The sequence below is a fragment of the Thalassophryne amazonica genome, chromosome 10, assembly GCF_902500255.1.
Source record: "Thalassophryne amazonica chromosome 10, fThaAma1.1, whole genome shotgun sequence".
Lineage (NCBI taxonomy): Eukaryota > Metazoa > Chordata > Actinopteri > Batrachoidiformes > Batrachoididae > Thalassophryne > Thalassophryne amazonica.
The window spans coordinates 5198402-5218556 of record NC_047112.1 but is presented as its reverse complement, the minus strand read 5'-3'; the positions used below and the strand labels follow the sequence as shown (position 1 = coordinate 5218556).

At 39.7% G+C, this 20155-nt stretch overlaps 1 long non-coding RNA gene across 1 annotated transcript; it reads left to right on the top strand.

Annotated features, from left to right (window-relative positions):
- Positions 1-1627: 1627 nt before the first annotated feature.
- LOC117518256 lies at positions 1628-2844 on the top strand. Its single transcript, XR_004562930.1, has 3 exons — positions 1628-1645; positions 2055-2059; positions 2569-2844. It is a non-coding gene; the product is annotated as an uncharacterized LOC117518256 (long non-coding RNA).
- The last annotated feature ends 17311 nt before the right edge of the window (positions 2845-20155 follow it).

Below are 20155 nucleotides of genomic sequence, written 5' to 3'. Positions count from 1 at the left end.
AACCATCTGCTGGCGCACAACCGGGTCACCTCATTAATCTCCAACCCTGAACTGATGACCGCACGGAGAGCGCGGATTAAAGACTTCAAACCAGATTGTCCCGTAAAGTCGCTGTTTACGTCAATATTGACTGGCCGTCAGAAAATCTCATATTTTCTGAATCTCATTTTTAAATTTAATGGAGCTTTTAAAGATTTACTTTGTATTGTGCACAGAATCTGAGCCACATTTGATGGAATTTTAAAACATAAAAAATAATACATTTTTCTGGCAAAAAAACAAAGTGAAAGTGAATTTGGGGTTATTTTTGCCCAATCTTGTTCTGTTTAGTTTCATCACATTCTAAATTGTCTCTAAATTTTAATAATATTTTAAATTTTGTATAAAATCATGCTTTTGTGCTCAACATTTCTTTATATTTGTGCTCTTACAAACTAACTTAATTGAGAAACTAACAACTTTTGAGAGGAATAATTTGGAGGGGAAAAAACAGCTTGGTCAGCACAGATTTCCAAAGTTTGCACATGAAAGCTTTTTTTTTGCTAACGTATTGTTGGCGTGCAACTAATGATGGTAAAAGTTAAAATCACAGCTGTTAGTAAAATCACAAATTGGACAGCAGCATTAGGCTACCTGATTAACACTTATTAGCACATTAAATTCTTTGTCTCAAACTTGAGTTCCTTTTAGAACCAGCAGCATGCTAACAAAAGCTAGCGTGGATCACCGCTACAATGGCGCCGTTAGCCTTAGTAGCTAGCTGACAGGCCAACATGACCTATCACCGCTTGATGGAAATTTGGAGTGAATCCACATATTCCACCAAAGTTTTGCAGCTAAAATGCATGTGTGACCGCAGCGTTACAGGTTCTGTTCTGCCCGCGATAGGGAATGAACTGTTAATTTGTGAACTGCAGTTCCGTGCCTCACTTCATATTGGTAAACCAGTAGAATGTGTTTTGTTGATTGATTGATTGATTGATTTAGAAATTCCATATAAAACATACAACAAAATAACATGTTAAAACATGCCTGATACATTTCATGGAATTTCAAGATTAACAGAAAAGTCAGACAACTTATTTCCGTTGTGGTCTTTCAATGGTTATGTGGCGACGTTTGTGTAGAAGCTGTAGTTAGCGGTACATCCGTAAGGGCGGAGTTTGTAATTTGTTGACTGGGTATTGACGTTGCATTATGTGCATAGATTATGCAGTTTTCTGTTTATTGGATTTATTTCATGCTAACAGATTGATCGCTGTGCAATACAAGGTATAAACTCTTAACAGACAAGTCGTTAAAAAAAATGCTCTGTGTGTTTGTCTAGTTTGCACTCCTTCTAACCTTTGAACTTAAGTTTGTAAAATAATCTGATTCACCTCACGGACGTTAAGATTCGGTCTGAGCATTCCCGCCATGACGTTTGCTAATTTTGTTAGTGTTTCTCACATCACAATGTTAGCGAACTTCAAATTGGGCATTAATTCTGTGGGTTAAATTTTTTTATCCACTCGTTTGTTACAGTGTTTATCCCATCGCAATGTTAGCTAACTTCAAATTGGGCATTAGTTCTGTGGGTTAAATTTTTTTATCCACTCGTTTGTTACAGTGTTTATCCCATCACAGTGTTAGCTAACTTCAAATTGTGCATTGGCTCTGTGGGTTAAATTTTTTAGCCACTCGTTTGTTAGTGTTTTTCCCATCACAATGTTAGCTAACTTCAAATTGGGCATTAGTTCTGTGGGTTAAATTTTTTTATCCACTCGTTTGTTACAGTGTTTATCCCATTGCAATGTTGGCTAACTTCAAGGTGAATCTGTGGGTTAAAATTTTTAGCCGCTCGTTTGTTACAGTGTTTTTCCCATCAGTGTTAGCTAACTTCAAATTGGGCATTGGCTCTGTGGGTTAAATTTTTTAGCCACTCGTTTCTTAGTGTTTTTCCCATCACAATGTTAGCTAACTTCAAATTGGGCATTAGTTCTGTGGGTTAAATTTTTTTAGCCACTCGTTTGTTAGTGTTTTTCCCATCGCAATGTTACCTAACTTCAGTGCAGGGGTGGTGGCCAAGTGATTAATGCACCTGGTTTCAGTTCAGAAGGCTCCAGGCTCAAATCCCACTCCTGCCACATTTCTCCATGTAATGTGGAGTTGCGTCAGGAAGGACATCCGGCGTAAAACCTGTGCCATTTCAACATGCAGATCCACCTTGGATTTACTGTGGCGACCCCAAGTGCAAATGAGGGAGCAGCCGAAGGGACTTACTTACTAATGTTAGCTAACTTCATATTGGGCATTGGCTGGGTGGGTTAAATTTTTTAGCCACTAGTTTTAGTGTTTTTCCTGTTGCAATGTTGGCTAACTTCAAAGTGGGTGTCAGCTCTGAGGGTTAAAAATTTTTAGCCACTTGTTTGTTGCAGTGTTTATCCAGCTGCTATGTTAGCTAAATGTTAAGTGGGTGTCAGCTCCATGGGTTGAAAGTTTTAGCTACTCATTTGTTGCAGTGTTTCTCCCATCGCAATGTTAGCTAACTTCAAGGTGTGCGTTGGTTCTGTGGGTTAAAAGTTTTAGCAATTCGTTTGTTGCAGTGTTTCTCCCGTCGTAATGTTAGCTAATTTTTAAGTGGGCGTCGGCTCCGTGGGTTTAAAGCTTTAACCACTCGTTTGGTTCTGAGCTGTGATGATTTGTTCTTTTAAAGCGCAACAAAGTTTTGCATCATAAAAGTTTGAGATGGAGAAAAATATCATTGCCAGAGTAAAACCAGTGCAATATTTTTATTTTTATTGTGGTGAAAGCATGTTGTTGTCCATCTTACTTAATGACAATAAAATTTTTCTATGTACGCTTTGTGTTGTGTTGTTGCTTCACCTTTTATGTGGAACAGTTTGTGGTTTTGGGGGACATTTATTAAGAGACTAAAATCTCACCCATAAACCTCCTCTTTGTCCTCCCTCTTCTCCTCCTGCCTGGTGGCTCCATCCTCAGCATCCTTCTCCCTATATACCCTGGGTTCCTCCTCTGCACATGTCCAAACCATCTGTCTCACCTCTCTGACTTTGTCTCCAAATTGTCCCACCTGAGCTGTCCCTCTGATATGTTCATTCCTAATCCTGTCCATTCTTCTGTCCTGTCTCTAAGCCATCCCACATAGCTGGTCTCACTACTGTCTTGTAGACTTTTTCCTTCACTCTTGCTGTTATTCTTCTGTAACAAATCCCTCCTGCCACCTTACTCCACCCACTCCACCCTGCCTGCACTCTCTTCTTCACCTCTACCACGTTACTTTGGACACTTCACCCCAAGTATTTAAACTCATCTTCCTTCACCACCTCTACTCCGCATTGCAGTGGTGGGCATAGTTCCACTAATCCACTAACCGCTAATTATCAAAGCTGATGTTTTCATTATCGGATTAGCTTTTCAGATAACACTGAAAACCATCATCGGACCAATTATCTTCCGATAAATTTTGGTCCGATAATTTTTAGATCGCTGACATGTTTTTAGGCGTTGTGAATAAAGCTTTAACAGCTAAAAATGTTTAAGTCTGATATCAAAGATTTTAGTGTTTATCAAATGTTTTGTAGCAGATAAACAGCTCTATTCTCTATAAACAGAGAAGAGCTGGCTTCAGGAGAAACCGCTAGATAATTGCTCTTGACACTGTACTAACTCACCGGCAATATCACCTAAGTCATCCAGAGACATACAGTTTTAACTTGTGGTTAAAATTTTAACCAAATTAATTTCAGACATGTTTAAATTAATGTCACTTCTGAAGTTTTATAAAGTGAAAATATCAGATATATGTTTTAGTTTTAAAGTATTGCACTAATTTTGAAGGTTTTAGTGTGGACATGCTGTGTGCAGTTGCATTATGGGTAAAAGTTCATGACAGGGGAAATGCATTTGAGATGCTCTGATCAGGCTCCACACAGACAATAGCATTAAACTTTTTGTATATTGTGCCTAAAACTCTCATGAATATATTCTCTGGGGTTATAGACGTTATTGTGTTTGCTTTATGTAAAAATGCCAGAAGAAGCCCAGGTTGCTTGTGTTCATGGCAGTACTTACCCTAAGTACTGAGATATCCCATAATCCTTTGTGTGCCAGAGAGTTGTTGCAGCAAAAGAAATAAGAATGTACATTTTGGTTGTATAATGTTCATTTACAATTGTCGTTGTGGATTCTCTCTGTGCTGTTTAAACCGCAGCAATTCTCTGGTGTGCAAAAACAAAAAACTCTGATACACAAAGGATTATGGGTTAGGCTCTGAGTGTCTGGGCGCCAGTAGATGGCAGTGTTCTATGCATTTTGACCCCGGTTATATCAAATGGTTGTCTAATCACAACTTGACTTTTGGCTTTTGCAAATGGCTTTTTTTTTTTTTTTTACATATGAATAAAATGGCATATTTTACAAAAGCATATTTATATGTAACTACCAACACACACACGTCACATTAACGTGTTGGTTTTTACACAGAATGAATGAGTCAACCAATCAGTGTTAGCAGAGGCTCATTTTACCCATGATGCCTTTAGCATCTGTCTGTTTTACAAAACTTCAGAATTTATTTAACTTATTTATTTATTTTTATTATTTATTTATTAATTTATTTAACTTATTTAAAATTAAAAGATATGTGTTATATTTTAACTTTGTACAAATGACAGAATTGACATTAATGGAGTTATTCTATCCAGTTTAATTTGATTTTAAATCAAAACCATAAGTCAAAACCGCTTTATTTTCCAAGACCTCTGCCTCACGGTGGCACTGCTGTATTCTATTAAGGAATAATGGCTTGTTTTTTGTATGTGTAGAGTTGAGCTTAGCTCCTCCCAACTGCTTCACTGCTGCAAAATATGTAGTAAACAGGAACTTCCAGCAGGGGGCAGGCCGCACAAAGACAGAAGTGCTGAGTCATTGTTTGGGTTTGGTGTTAAAACTCAAAATCAGCTTGTTAGTAGTTGCGAGTGTACCGGACACAATACTGAAAGTTAATGGTTAGCTGTAGCTTCTGATAAATTTTTGGGTGGTTTTTCAGTTTAGCTTTATAAAAGATAACTTTTCAGTTAGCTGATTAGCTGTTATCGAAGCTAGCTTTTTGGTTAGCTGTAACCGCACTATTCCACATGGACACATGGACTCAGTCTTGCTCCTACAAACTTTCATTCTCCTTCTCTCCAGAGCATATCTACATGTCTACAAGCTCATCTGAAGTTGCTCTCTCACCACAGATCATAATATCATCTGCAAACATCATAGTCCATGGAAATGCTCTCCACCTGTCCTTCACTGAAGAGTAACAGTTTCCAACTGCACCCTGCTGGACAACAGTACCACAGGTGGCTGTTCTTAATTAGGGATGTGACTCGTCCAGTATGAAAACTCTTGTGATCTACATTTGATTTGGCAAATTTTACACCAGATGTCTTTCCTGGTTGTAAATGGTCTGCATTTATATTGCACTTTTCCATCTGCATCAGATGCTCAAAGTGTTTTACACATCAATGCCTCACATTCACCTCAATGTCAGGGTGCTGCCACACAAGGTGCTCACTGCACACCAGGAGCAACTAGGGGATTAAGGACCTTGCCAAAGGGCCTTTAATGATTTTCCGGTCAGGCTGGGATTTGAACCAAGGATCCTCTGGTCTCAGGCCCAACAGCTTGTCCACTAGACCATCACCTCTCCTTGTGACCCTCTAATCAATCTGGGTTTTGGATTGGCACTCAGAATGTACTGGCTGTATCTAAAGACTCTGTGGCGTCCGAGAACCAACCAAGGTCCAAAGCTGACCATCGAAATGTCCGAGTAGGAAAGTTAATGATGACGCAAACAGTTTTTGCCAACCTAAAGTCCGTCACCTGGATAAAGAGGCTAAACAGCCCGCCTCACCGTCCCTCTCTTGCTGTCTCTTCTGGACACTTCAGATGTCTTGATGACCATCAGTATCATAATGCTGCTTTTATGGAGCTAATCTTCAAGGACTCCAGCCACAAAATGATTTCCCCCCCCCGACAGCATCTCTCCCGCCAGTGGAGTCCCGAGGTCGCAGTCTGAATTAAACACTACCTACAGATGCATTCTGGGATAATTGGGCCCTGTTGTCCTCCTGCTTCATCCATCCAAGTGTCCTCAGGGAGCTGTTTGGGTGGAGAGCGTCTGTCTCTTTACCAGCTCCTCAGAGGACGGCGGTGGAACGCCCTGACAGCCAGCGAGCAGCCATCGCTCCTTGCCACACAAAAACACTGTGAGCTGTGACAGGCAGCCGACACGCGGTGATGAATGACCGCCATCGCTGCGCTCTGACACACTCGGCATGACTGTGCAAATTCATTCCAGGCTTCCAGGGAGGGGGAGGAGCTAGTGCTAGGAGAAACTTGGGGGGTGCAGTTTGGTTTTTGTTCAGAAAATGAAACGAGGACACGCACACCCAAAAAAGACATCCAAAGACGAAAGGAAAAAAATTAGTTTTGTTTAAAACTTCTTAAGCCAGTTTACTCTTGATTTTGTCAGTTTTGTAAAATCTGTTTAGCACTTTAGCACTGATTTGGAAATAAACTATGCCAAGTTTCTATAATGAGTTGGAATGATTTTAGAACCTTAGACCTCAACAGTTTTTAGAAGAACTCACCCCCTTTATTTCCTGTTAATTGTCATTTTAATGGTAATTTGCTGTCTTAATGTATTTATGAATTGTTTAGGTTCTTTTTATTATATACACACATTATTATCAATATTAGTATTGTTGTTTTTACTTCTATTTTGTCATTTGATTTTTTAAATGGACCACAATAGAAATGTTTTCACTCTTTTGTGTCATTCATGTATTTTTAACATATTTACAATGATATTATGTACTTACATTGAACTTACCAAATAAAATCAAGCACACATGCGCTCCCGCTTTTAAAATAGATGATTTACTGCCCTCTGCTGGATTGGCATGCGAGTCCAGAATATCAGCGTCCACTCTTCAGTGTTGTTATACAAATAATGACTGTATTTTCACTCTTTCAATGGTACGAATATTTCATGAGGTGAAAGAACATCCATTATTTGTTTTATATAATGGCTAAAATACCTCCTTGTCATTTGATATTTTATTCATTTATAGAGAAAAGGGACTTACATTTTGGTGTTCGTCACTGCTGCTTTGACATCAACTGTCCAACATGAACTTTAAATAGGAGTCCAACATGGAAAAACAGTTAGATAGTTCAAAAATAATTCTATCAATAGTCTAGTCTAGTCTAGTGAAAAAGTGCACCAGAAATGTGTCCAGCTTTTCATTGTAACAGCTCTTCATGCCTCCAGGTGGCTTACGGAGGAGTGGATTTGTTGTTGTTGTTTGTGTGTGTGTGTTCAAAGAATTAGCACCATCAATTAGCTTGTTCAAATCTTCCTCCGCTAGCAAAACAAACTGCCATGTTTAGCTAAACCCCGCCCCCACGAGTGTGTGTGTGTGTGTGTGTGTGTGTGTGTGTGTGGGCAGGGCTTGCAGCGTGCAATGGCACAAAACCATCGATTTCTATTTAATCCACTAGATGGCGGATGCAGCCTGTGAGCTGTTGCCAGCAGTCGCCATCTTGCTTAACGAAATCGAAATCTGTGATGCGGGTTAAAGTGATCTGAAAATGCTGTTTTGTGCAGCATTCTGGTGCAGTGACAAGCTGACAAAGGAGTATCAGCTGCTTAAATAAAGGTAAAATAAATAAAAATAAATAATAATGAATTGTGTTGTGAGCTTTCATAAGTGTGTATTATATGTAATATTAATGATGTGGGGAAATGACTAAAATTGCTGAATAAAGGTTAGAAAATATTTATGTTTTAGAGCACAGTTTTGTTCCATATATTTGGTACCATTGCACTCCGCACACATACACCTACGCACATGCACGCACGCAGACAAAACAAATCCACTGCACTATCTGGATTCATTTCTGATGTGATTTTTATTTTTATTTCATTTATTTATTTTTGCTGCACTGAGGATGTACACAGTCTTTTTTTGTAATAGTACACATGCGGACAAGCGCCAAACCAGCTGTGTGAGCGCACGCACGCGCGGGACAACGACACAAGTGAGACAATGCTTAATTCTTGTAACACACAAAATCCACTCTGCTGTAAGCTGTCTGGATGCATGAAGAACTGAAATGACATGATTTTTGGCTGGACTGAGGAACTACACAAAGTCTTTTTTATGGAAGTCTGAAGTCAGTGCACAGCATCACTGGACTACACGTCACAATTTGGACTTCAGCAGCAGTGGAACACCAAAATGTAAGTCCCTTTTCTGTTGTTTATAAATTAATATAATATCAAATGACAAGGATCTATTTTTGCCGTTATATATAAAACAAATAATGAATGTTTTTACATTCTCTCAATGGTACGAATATTTAATTTGGTGAAATCTGGAACAAACCATTAAATGAGGCAAATTAAATATTCATACCATTGAACTCATAAACATTCATTATTTGTATAATATATGTAGTTTCTCTAAAGTGGAACAGTTCTGTTTTTTGATTGGCCGGGAGCGTCAGAAAACCAGGTACTCCTACTACTACTTCTTTTTCTTCCTTTTCTCCATCCTTCTGTTCTTTTTATTCTTTGGATCACAGTGATGAGAAACAGAAGTTTTCTGACTGTTCTCTCAGGTAATCAGTTGCACTGTGATAACGGCCTCCAGGGAGCGACAGAGACCTTCACCAACATAAAGGCAGCTGCTGCTCCACTGAGTCCTCAGAGGAGCAGGACCACAGCTCCAGGTGTGTTTCTATAGGGGGGCCAGGGGGCTCAGCGGGTCTCCATCAGCGTCAGGGTGATTGATTGGAATGTCAGTTAGATAAAAGATCTGGTCTCCATAACACTGGGGGGGGCACACGCAAACACACATGATCAGCGACACCTGGACTGAACACTGATGTCTGTGGTTCTGCCCACAGCGAGAGGAGACGATTCATCAGTGAAAAAGAAAACGGTAAATTCAACAAACTCATCAGCAAATCTACTTTAGTGTCTCTTTAATAAGAACGTGTCACAAAAACTAGGGCCTTTATAGAAAATAAAGTCAATATTCCCAAGTGGAATCATGTCCTGGAGGCCTGGCATCCGCTGTCATTTGGTGATCAAGACGTTGTCCTTCAGATGAAAGTCCCATGGACAGCTGTGATGGAGGAGTGCATGAACATCCCTGATGTTAGTTTTGACGGGTAATCGTGATAGTAAATGCTGAACGTTGTGCCTCGGCTGTGTAAAGCGTGTGGGCGGGGTTTGACAGCACAGGAGGCGGGCAGCGAGGTGAACATCATCACGCGAACGACATCTCCGTGACGACCCTCCAGAGGAGCAGATAACATCAAGCTTACAGCACAATCATACAAACGCTGATATTAAGAACCAAATTTGGCCTGATGGCTCCCAACGTGGTACCAAATCTGGTTGACCGGCCACTTGAAAATTCAAGATGCTTGGTGGACGTTTCCCAAGACAGCCACTAAAATGACGTCCTGAAAATGTCTTTTAGCACAGAAATGCTCCTACTGGATTGATTTTTGTAATATTTGTCAGAAATGGTGTTTTGTTCTTCACAGCAGATCAGTGAAGTCCAATATGGCATCTGATTTCAAGATGGCCGCCGAATCAACTCCCAAATAATCTTTATCAAAAAAATGTCACTGCTTATTTGGTCTGTGATCTTGGTGTCAAACTGTTGGTTTTCAGGCAGGTCAGATTGAATTTTTCATCTTCCAATAACAATATGACGCTCGAGTGACATAAATAACCGTTTGTCCATGTTGACTGAAAATTAGGGCTGCAACAAAGGATTATTTGGATCATCGATGAATCTGATGGGGTTTCGACACGATTAATCGGATTAGTGGGGAATTTTTTAAAAATGTGCCAGGGAAACAATTTTTCTCTCCTTCCATCACTTTATTTAACAACAGAAAACATTATTTGAAAATCAACAAATTGTCAAATGTCCCCTGGCTGTTGAAATATAAAATAATAAAGAATAAAACAGTTTATAATAAAGAACAAAAATAATTATTTCAAATGGCATTGCTTTATCAAAGGGCTGAGTTGCCATAAAACAACATTGAAACATATAAATGTTATAAAATATATGGTGAAAAAAGAGGTATTTTTGTTGCTGCAAATGAACAATTAGCATAACCAGTTAACCATAAAACCTAAATCAAAAACTGTAGCCCGACTCATATGTGCAATATTCTCTGGATAACTTGGAAACTATGTGGTCATTTCACAATGACACATGTGACTCATGTCTCTTTCTCTAAAATTATATTGTAGCATTATTAGTTATTATTACTATTATTATTGGTGCTATTAATATATAAATAAAAATAAATTAAAAATATTATTTGTAATACATTTGACTCTTTTACAACAACAAACTCTGAGCCATTAATTATTATACAGAAAACAAATGCACAAACATGCTGAAATGCCAGCAGCTTATATTCCTCACAGACATATGTTCTTTAGGGTTTTAGTGGGGAAAAATTAAGATAAAGCAAAATAAAACAAATGAAACCAACAAAGCAGCAGCTCGAAGCACTGCTTCATTGGTTCAAGATTCAAAGCAAAGCTCAGTTGTTATATGGAAGAAACAAAACATTTGCGGTAAAACAAAGTTATTTAGCAACTAATCGATGACTAAATTACTTGACAACTATTTTAATAATTGATTTTAATCAATTAATATGATTAGTTGTTTCAGCTCTACTGAAAATATTAAAAACTAAGAGATGAGTGCTTCAAAATATGTGCTGGCAGTGATGTGCGGTCAGGGGAGGCACATCATGGAAAGAAAAAGATGGAAAAGGAGAAAAATAAATTAAATGGTTATAGTTATGCAGTGATTTGTACTATAAAGTTATTTTCCTTTTAACTTTTAGATTTTTTTTATTATTATTTATTTATTCAAAATTGCTGAATTTTCCCATTTGCTGTTCAAATACTGAGCAGCGACGTGCTGTGACACCTTTGATTGTGCAGTCACTGGTCTAACTGCTGACATGCTCTGCAGTCAGACTGTATGTCGCCGTTAAAATGGTCAAACACTTTGGTTGTATGAACTTAAATTCCATAGTTTAATTTTTGTCAACAGCTGTATGTGTGTAACATGTTTTGTGTGCTGAGCAATCACAAAACGGCTGCAAAAAAGGCACCAGGTGAGGCATGCAGTTCTCCTGCCTCATGGTAGGGGGCACTGGTGATCCCAGGAATTCTTCTTGCAGCAACTATTCAGCTGCAGAATAAGTGACAACAAGCTACGATTTACAGTTAGCAAGTTAAGAGCCACGGTCCATTTATTTTACTTTCAGAATGGAGGATTACATATCCAAACTGAAACAATTCTCTAAACTGGAGTTTCAATCAAAGCAGGACGTTAATAATTAGAGGAAGACCAACGCCAAAGCTAAAAGGTTTGTTTCAGACTGCGGGGCAGAAGCGCCGCTCTCTTTTCAAACGCAGTGGGACACACTAAAGTCTGACTGGACATCCAGCAAGAAACTGCCTTTTTCTGCTTTTCCTGCCTTCTTTTCTCAACTTGTGACAATGTCTGGACTCAGATGTGACCTGAAGAATTTTCTCACAAAACACGAGCGGTCGACTGCTCACATTCAAAGCCAGAAAAGGCTCCAAACATAGAGTCAGAACAGGACTGATGAAGGACGACTTTATTCCCTGGCAGTGATCTCCGCTGAGACAGAGAGACTTTAAAACTGGAGGAAGATAAGGAACACTTCCCCAAACAAGTCATCCATGATTTTGTTCAGAAGGAGCGGCACATGGACTTCATTTATAAGACAATAATTAATTTTATTAAATGTGTTTTTTGTGTGCTAGTTTGTATGTGTAAAGAATGCTGCTATGAGATTTTAAACAGAATCCGTTAACTTCTGCCAATCAACCAGTAAATAAGTCACTCTGTGGGGTTTATATGTTTGTAAATCTGATTGTGATGAAGTTTGTAAATCTGATTGTGATGAAGTCAGTGCCGCACCAGCCATAAACCTCACCGCACGTCACTTGTGTGCTGGGTGGAAACCATTAAGACTAAATGTAATAAATGTTACTCTAATTTGGCACAAAAGCAAAATTAAACATAAATGGCAAATAAAATCTAACTAAATGGAATTTGACATCAGTATCATTTTAACCAATCAAATAGAAGCATTTTTACAAAACAACAGATTTTTAATCAGTCATTTTGGTGGGCATCTTTGAAAATGGACACCATCTTGAATTTGCAAGTCGCCAATTGGGCAGAAAAGCTGAGTAACATCCTGAGGACCACAGCACCAAATCTGGTGCTTGTCTCACCAAATGCAAGCGTTATTATTTATTTATTTTTTTTGTGGTGAGTGATCTCAAAAAGAAAAAGTTCCAACCCTGATACAGAGAGTCATCTGACAGCACTTTGAACCAGATCACATGCAAGCACCTAGAACGAAGAGCCCAGAGGCCTCGTGTACAAAGACTCATGTGGACTTTCTACTAAAACTTGTCTTACTCCAAAACCCTGAATGTGGCGTAAGCACAAATATTTTCAGATGTATCAAACATCCCACTGAACATGGAACTGGGCCATGAACCAAACTCCTCCCAGGCCACAACCTATTTAAATATGCAATTTCATGTAAATAGGCCCTTTGAGCAAAGATTCCCCACAACGTCACATCAGACAACATGAACACAGAAAAGAAATGATCAATCAATCAATCAATTTTTTTATATAGCGCCAAATCACAACAAACAGTTGCCCCAAGGCGCTTTATATTGTAAGGCAAGGCCATACAATAATTATGTAAAACCCCAACGGTCAAAACGACCCCCTGTGAGCAAGCACTTGGCTACAGTGGGAAGGAAAAACTCCCTTTTAACAGGAAGAAACCTCCAGCAGAACCAGGCTCAGGGAGGGGCAGTCTTCTGCTGGGACTGGTTGGGGCTGAGGGAGAGAACCAGGAAAAAGACATGCTGTGGAGGGGAGCAGAGATCGATCACTAATGATTAAATGCAGAGTGGTGCATACAGAGCAAAAAGAGAAAGAAACAGTGCATCATGGGAACCCCCCAGCAGTCTACGTCTATAGCAGCATAACTAAGGGATGGTTCAGGGTCACCTGATCCAGCCCTAACTATAAGCTTTAGCAAAAAGGAAAGTTTTAAGCCTAATCTTAAAAGTAGAGAGGGTGTCTGTCTCCCTGATCTGAATTGGGAGCTGGTTCCACAGGAGAGGAGCCTGAAAGCTGAAGGCTCTGCCTCCCATTCTACTCTTACAAACCCTAGGAACTACAAGTAAGCCTGCAGTCTGAGAGCGAAGCGCTCTGTTGGGGTGATATGGTACTACGAGGTCCCTAAGATAAGATCAATCAATCAATCAATCAACTTTTTTCTTATATAGCGCCAAATCACAACAAACAGTTGCCCCAAGGCGCTCCACATTGTAAGGCAAGGCCATACAATAATTATGAAAAACCCCAACGGTCAAAACGACCCCCTATGAGCAAGCACTTGGCCACAGTGGGAAGGAAAAACTCCCTTTTAACAGGAAGAAACCTCCAGCAGAACCAGGCTCAGGGAGGGGCAGTCTTCTGCTGAGACTGGTTGGGGCTGAGGGAAAGAACCAGGAAAAAGACATGCCGAGAAGGGGGGCAGAGATCGATCACTAATGATTAAATGCAGAGTGATGCATACGGAGCAAAAACAGAAAGAAACAGTGCATCATGGGAACCCCCCACAGTCTACGTCTAAAGCAACATAACCAAGGGATGGTCCAGGGTCACCCGATCCAGCCCTAACTATAAGCCTTAGCGAAAAGGAAAGTTTTAAGCCTAATCTTAAAAGTAGAGAGGGTATCTGTCTCCCTGATCTGAATTGGGAGCTGGTTCCACAGGAGAGGAGCCTGAAAGCTGAAGGCTCTGCCTCCCATTCTACTCTTACAAACCCTAGGAACCACAAGTAAGCCCGCAGTCTGAGAGCGAAGCGCTCTAATGGGGTAATATGGTACTACGAGGTCCCTAAGATAAGATGGGACCTGATTATTCAAAACCTTATAAGTAAGAAGAAGAATTTTAAATTCTATTCTAGAATTAACAGGAAGCCAATGAAGAGAGGCCAATATGGGTGAGATATGCTCTCTCCTGCTAGTCCCCGTCAGTACTCTAGCTGCAGCATTCTGAACCAACTGAAGGCTTTTTAGGGAACTTTTAGGACAACCTGATAATAATGAATTACAATAGTCCAGCCTAGAGGAAATAAATGCATGAATTAGTTTTTCAGCATCACTCTGAGACAAGACCTTTCTGATTTTAGAGATATTGCGTAAATGCAAAAAGGCAGTCCTACATATTTGTTTAATATGCGCTTTGAATGACATATCCTGATCAAAAATGACTCCAAGATTTCTCACAGTATTACTAGAGGTCAGGGTAATGCCATCCAGGGTAACGATCTGGTTAGACACCATGCTTCTAAGATTTGTGGGGCCAAGTACAATAACTTCAGTTTTATCTGAGTTTAAAAGCAGGAAATTAGAGGTCATCCATGTCTTTATGTCTGTAAGACAATCCTGCAGTTTAGCTAATTGGTGTGTATCCTCTGGCTTCATGGATAGATAAAGCTGGGTATCATCTGCGTAACAATGAAAATTTAAGCAATACCGTCTAATAATACTGCCCAAGGGAAGCATGTACAAAGTGAACAAAATTGGTCCTAGCACAGAACCTTGTGGAACTCCATAATTAACTTCAGTCTGTGAAGAAGATTCCCCATTTACGTGAACAAACTGTAATCTATTAGACAAATATGATTCAAACCACCGCAGCGCAGTGCCCTTAATACCTATGACATGCTCTAATCTCTGTAATAAAATTTTATGGTCAACAGTATCAAAAGCAGCACTGAGGTCCAACAGAACAAGCACAGAGATAAGTCCACTGTCCGAAGCCATAAGAAGATCATTTGTAACCTTCACTAATGCTGTTTCTGTACTATGATGAATTCTAAAACCTGACTGAAACTCTTCAAATAGACCATTCCTCTGCAAGTGATCAGTTAGCTGTTTTACAACTACCCTCTCAAGAATTTTTGAGAGAAAAGGAAGGTTGGAGATTGGCCTATAATTAGCTAAGATAGCTGGGTCAAGTGATGGCTTTTTAAGTAATGGTTTAATTACTGCCATCTTAAAGGCCTGTGGTACATAACCAACTAACAAAGATAGATTGATCATATTTAAGATTGAAGCATTAAATAATGGTAGGACTTCCTTGAGCAGCCTGGCAGGAATGGGGTCTAATAAACATGTTGATGGTTTGGATGAAGTAACTAATGAAAATAACTCAGACAGAACAATCGGAGAGAAAGAGTCTAACCAAATACCGGCATCACTGAAAGCAGCCAAAGATAACGATACATCTTTGGGATGGTTATGAGTAATTTTTTCTCTAATAGTCAAAATTTTGTTAGCAAAGAAAGTCATGAAGTCATTACTAGTTAAAGTTAATGGAATACTCAGCTCAATAGAGCTCTGACTCTTTGTCAGCCTGGCTACAGTGCTGAAAAGAAACCTGGGGTTGTTCTTATTTTCTTCAATTAGTGATGAGTAGAAAGATGTCCTAGCTTTACGGAGGGCTTTTTTATAGAGCAACAAACTCTTTTTCCAGGCTAAGTGAAGATCTTCTAAATTAGTGAGACGCCATTTCCTCTCCAACTTACGGGTTATCTGCTTTAAGCTACGAGTCTGTGAGTTATACCACGGAGTCAGACACTTCTGATTTAAAGCTCTCTTTTTCAGAGGAGCTACAGCATCCAAAGTTGTCTTCAATGAGGATGTAAAACTATTGACGAGATACTCTAACTCCCTTACAGAGTTTAGGTAGCTACTCTGCTCTGTGTTGGTATATGACATTAGAGAACATAAAGAAGGAATCATATCCTTAAACCTAGTTACAGCGCTTTCTGAAAGACTTCTAGTGTAATGAAACTTATTCCCCACTGCTGGGTAGTCCAACAGGGTAAATGTAAATGTTATTAAAAAATGATCAGACAGAAGGGAGTTTTCAGGGAATACTGTTAAGTCTTCAATTTCCATACCATAAGTCAGAACAAGATCTAAAATATGATTAAAGTGGTGGGTGGACTCATTTACTTTTTGAGCAAAGCCGATAGAGTCAAATAATAGATTAAATGCAGTGTTGAGGCTGTCATTCTCAGCATCTGTGTGGATGTTAAAATCGCCCACTATAATTATCTTATCTGAGCTAAGCACTAAGTCAGACAAAAGGTCTGAAAATTCACAGAGAAACTCACAGTAACGACCAGGTGGACGATAGATAATAACAAATAAAACTGGTTTTTGGGACTTCCAATTTGGATGGACAAGACTAAGAGACAAGCTTTCAAATGAATTAAAGCTCTGTCTAGGTTTTTGATTAATTAATAGGCTGGAATGGAAGATTGCTGCTAATCCTCCGCCTCGGCCCGTGCTACGAGCATTCTGACAGTTAGTGTGACTCGGGGGTGTTGACTCATTTAAACTAACATATTCATCCTGCTGTAACCAGGTTTCTGTTAGGCAGAATAAATCAATACGTTGATCAATTATTATATCATTTACCAACAGGGACTTAGAAGAGAGAGACCTAATGTTTAATAAACCACATTTAACTCTTTTAGTCTGTGGTGCAGTTGAAGGTGCTATATTATTTTTTCTTTTTGAATTTTTATCCTTAATAGATTTTGCTGGTTATTGGTGGTCTGGGAACAGGCACCGTCTCTACGGGGATGGGGTAATGAGGGGATGGCAGGGGGAGAGAAGCTGCAGAGAGGTGTATAAGACTACAGCTCTGCCTCCTGGTCCCAACGCTAGACAGTCACAGTTTGGAGTATCCAAAAAAATTGGCCAGATTTCTAGAAATGAGAGCTGCTCCATCCAAAGTGGGATGGATGCCGTCTCTCCTAACAAGACCAGGTTTTCCCCAGAAGCTTTGCCAATTATCAATGAAGCCCACCTCATTTTTTGGACACCACTCAGACAGCCAGCAATTCAAGGAGAACATGCGGCTAAACATGTCACTCCCGGTCTGATTGGGGAGGGGCCCAGAGAAAACTACAGAGTCCGACATTGTTTTTGCAAAGTTACACACCGATTTAATGTTCATTTTAGTGACCTCCGATTGGCGTAACCGAGTGTCATTACTGCTGACGTGAATTACAATCTTACCAAATTTACGCTTAGCCTTAGCCAGCAATTTCAAATGTCCTTCGATGTCGCCTGCTCTGGCCCCCGGAAGACAATTGACAATGGTTGCTGGTGTCGCTAACTTCACATTTCTCAAAACAGAGTCGCCAATAACCAGAGTTTGATCCTCGGCGAGTGTATCGTCGAGTGGGGAAAAACGGTTAGAGATGTGAACGGGTTGACGGTGTACTCGGGGCTTCTGTTTAGGGCTACGCTTCCTCCTCACAGTCACCCAGTCAGCCTGCTTTCCCGACTGCCCGGGATCTGCCAGGGGGGAGCTAACGGCGGCTAAGCTACCTTGGTCCGCACCGACTACAGGGGCCTGGCTAGCTGTAGAATTTTCCACGGTGCGGAGCCGAGCCTCCAATTCGCCCAGCCTGGCCTCCAAAGCTACGAATAAGCTACACTTATTACAAGTACCGTTACTGCTAAAGGAGGCCGAGGAATAACTAAACATTTCACACCCAGAGCAAAAAAGTACGGGAGAGACAGGAGAAGCCGCCATGCTAAACCGGCTAAGAGCTAGTAGCTGCACTAAGCTAGCGGATTCCCAAAAACACACAAAGTGAATAATGTGCAAATAATCCAGAGGTGATTCAGCAGAAGGAGTGCCCCAATCAAGGCACCAAACAGGCCATGAAGCAGCACAGGGAACGCACAACAACGGTGCTAAAATAAAATAAAAATAAAAAAAATAAAAAAATAAAAACAAAAGCGTTAGCAAGCTAGTTAGCTTGCCAACGCTAATGAAAGTTAGCTGATAAAAGTGCTCCGTCACGATGTTTCGACCGTTAGAGGTCTTCCTTAGGCGTTGGAGCACAGTAAAAAAGTAAAAAATAAAAATAAAAAGGTAAAAAAGTAAAAAAGTATTGAAAAAGACTGTTAGTTCAAGTCCAAAGCAGCAGGTAGCAGTCTCTGTGTAAACAGTCCCAACCAAAAAAAAATCTGTCAAAGTTTTCGTCAGTGCTTCAGACAGAGAGAAAAACAGCAGGATCAGCTCCTGATCCTGGGACCTGATTATTCAAAACCTTACAAGTAAGAAGAAGAATTTTAAATTCTATTCTAGAATTAACAGGAAGCCAATGAAGAGAGACCAATATGGGTGAGATATGCTCTCTCCTTCTAGTCCCCGTCAGTACTCTAGCTGCAGCATTTTGAATTAACTGAAGGCTTTTTAGGGAACTTTTATGACAACCTGATAATAATGAATTACAATAGTCCAGCCTAGAGGAAATAAATGCATGAATTAGTTTTTCAGCATCACTCTGAGACAAGACCTTTCTGATTTTAGAGATATTGCGTAAATGCAAAAAAGCAGTCCTACATATTTGTTTAATATGCGCTTTGAATGACATATCCTGATCAAAAATGACTCCAAGATTTCTCACAGTATTACTAGAGGTCAGGGTAATGCCATCCAGAGTAAGGATCTGGTTAGACACCATGTTTCTAAGATTTGTGGGGCCAAGTACAATAACTTCAGTTTTATCTGAGTTTAAAAGCAGGAAATTAGAGGTCATCCATGTCTTTATGTCTGTAAGACAATCCTGCAGTTTAGCTAATTGGTGTGTGTCCTCTGGCTTCATGGATAGATAAAGCTGGGTATCATCTGCGTAACAATGAAAATTTAAGCAATACCGTCTAATAATACTGCCTAAGGGAAGCATGTATAAAGTGAATAAAATTGGTCCTAGCACAGAACCTTGTGGAACTCCATAATTAACTTTAGTCTGTGAAGAAGATTCCCCATTTACATGAATAAATTGTAATCTATTAGACAAATATGATTCAAACCACCGCAGCGCAGTGCCTTTAATACCTATGGCATGCTCTAATCTCTGTAATAAAATTTTATGGTCAACAGTATCAAAAGCAGCACTGAGGTCTAACAGAACAAGCACAGAGATGAGTCCACTGTCCGAGGCCATAAGAAGATCATTTGTAACCTTCACTAATGCTGTTTCTGTACTATGATGAATTCTAAAACCTGACTGAAACTGTTCAAATAGACCATTCCTCTGCAGATGATCAGTTAGCTGTTTTACAACTACCCTTTCAAGAATTTTTGAGAGAAAAGGAAGGTTGGAGATTGGCCTATAATTAGCTAAGATAGCTGGGTCAAGTGATGGCTTTTTAAGTAATGGTTTAATTACTGCCACCTTAAAAGCCTGTGGTACATAGCCAACTAATAAAGACAGATTGATCATATTTAAGATCGAAGCATTAAATAATGGTAGGGCTTCCTTGAGCAGCCTGGTAGGAATGGGGTCTAATAAACATGTTGATACCAAATGATACCAAAGGATGACTGGAGATGACGTGGAGACACACAGGGACAGTTTATTCAGTACACTGTTAAACGGGTTAATCATGAAACTGGAAAAATGTTCTACATGTCCGAAATGTAGAACATCTCAACATCAGGAATGGGTATGAATGTGGGGGCTTTTACTTTTTAATTCGGGAGAAATCTCACCTCCACACATTTAAAACCCTCCTTTGCTCTCCATCTCTAACAATATAAGGTGCAAAATGATAGAAAGTTTGGGCATCCTGTGCTATATCCTGACCCACTTCATTGAGTTAAAAGCTTAGGGGGAGATGTCAAAATCCAAGAATGTTTATTACCACAGATTTGATTTTACCTTCATTTATTAATGAATGCCACCCAATTTGAGTAAACACTTCATTGTAAAAACATATAACAGCGCCTTTCGAAACTAAGTAAATTCTCATTTAATAAGTATAATTTATATCATTTTGTGTTCAAAACACATTCTCGGGCACAGTGTGTATCATTCTGCATTAGAAGGGCTCCAGCCAGATGCCAGGAATGAACCCAACGTGACAGAGTGTCGT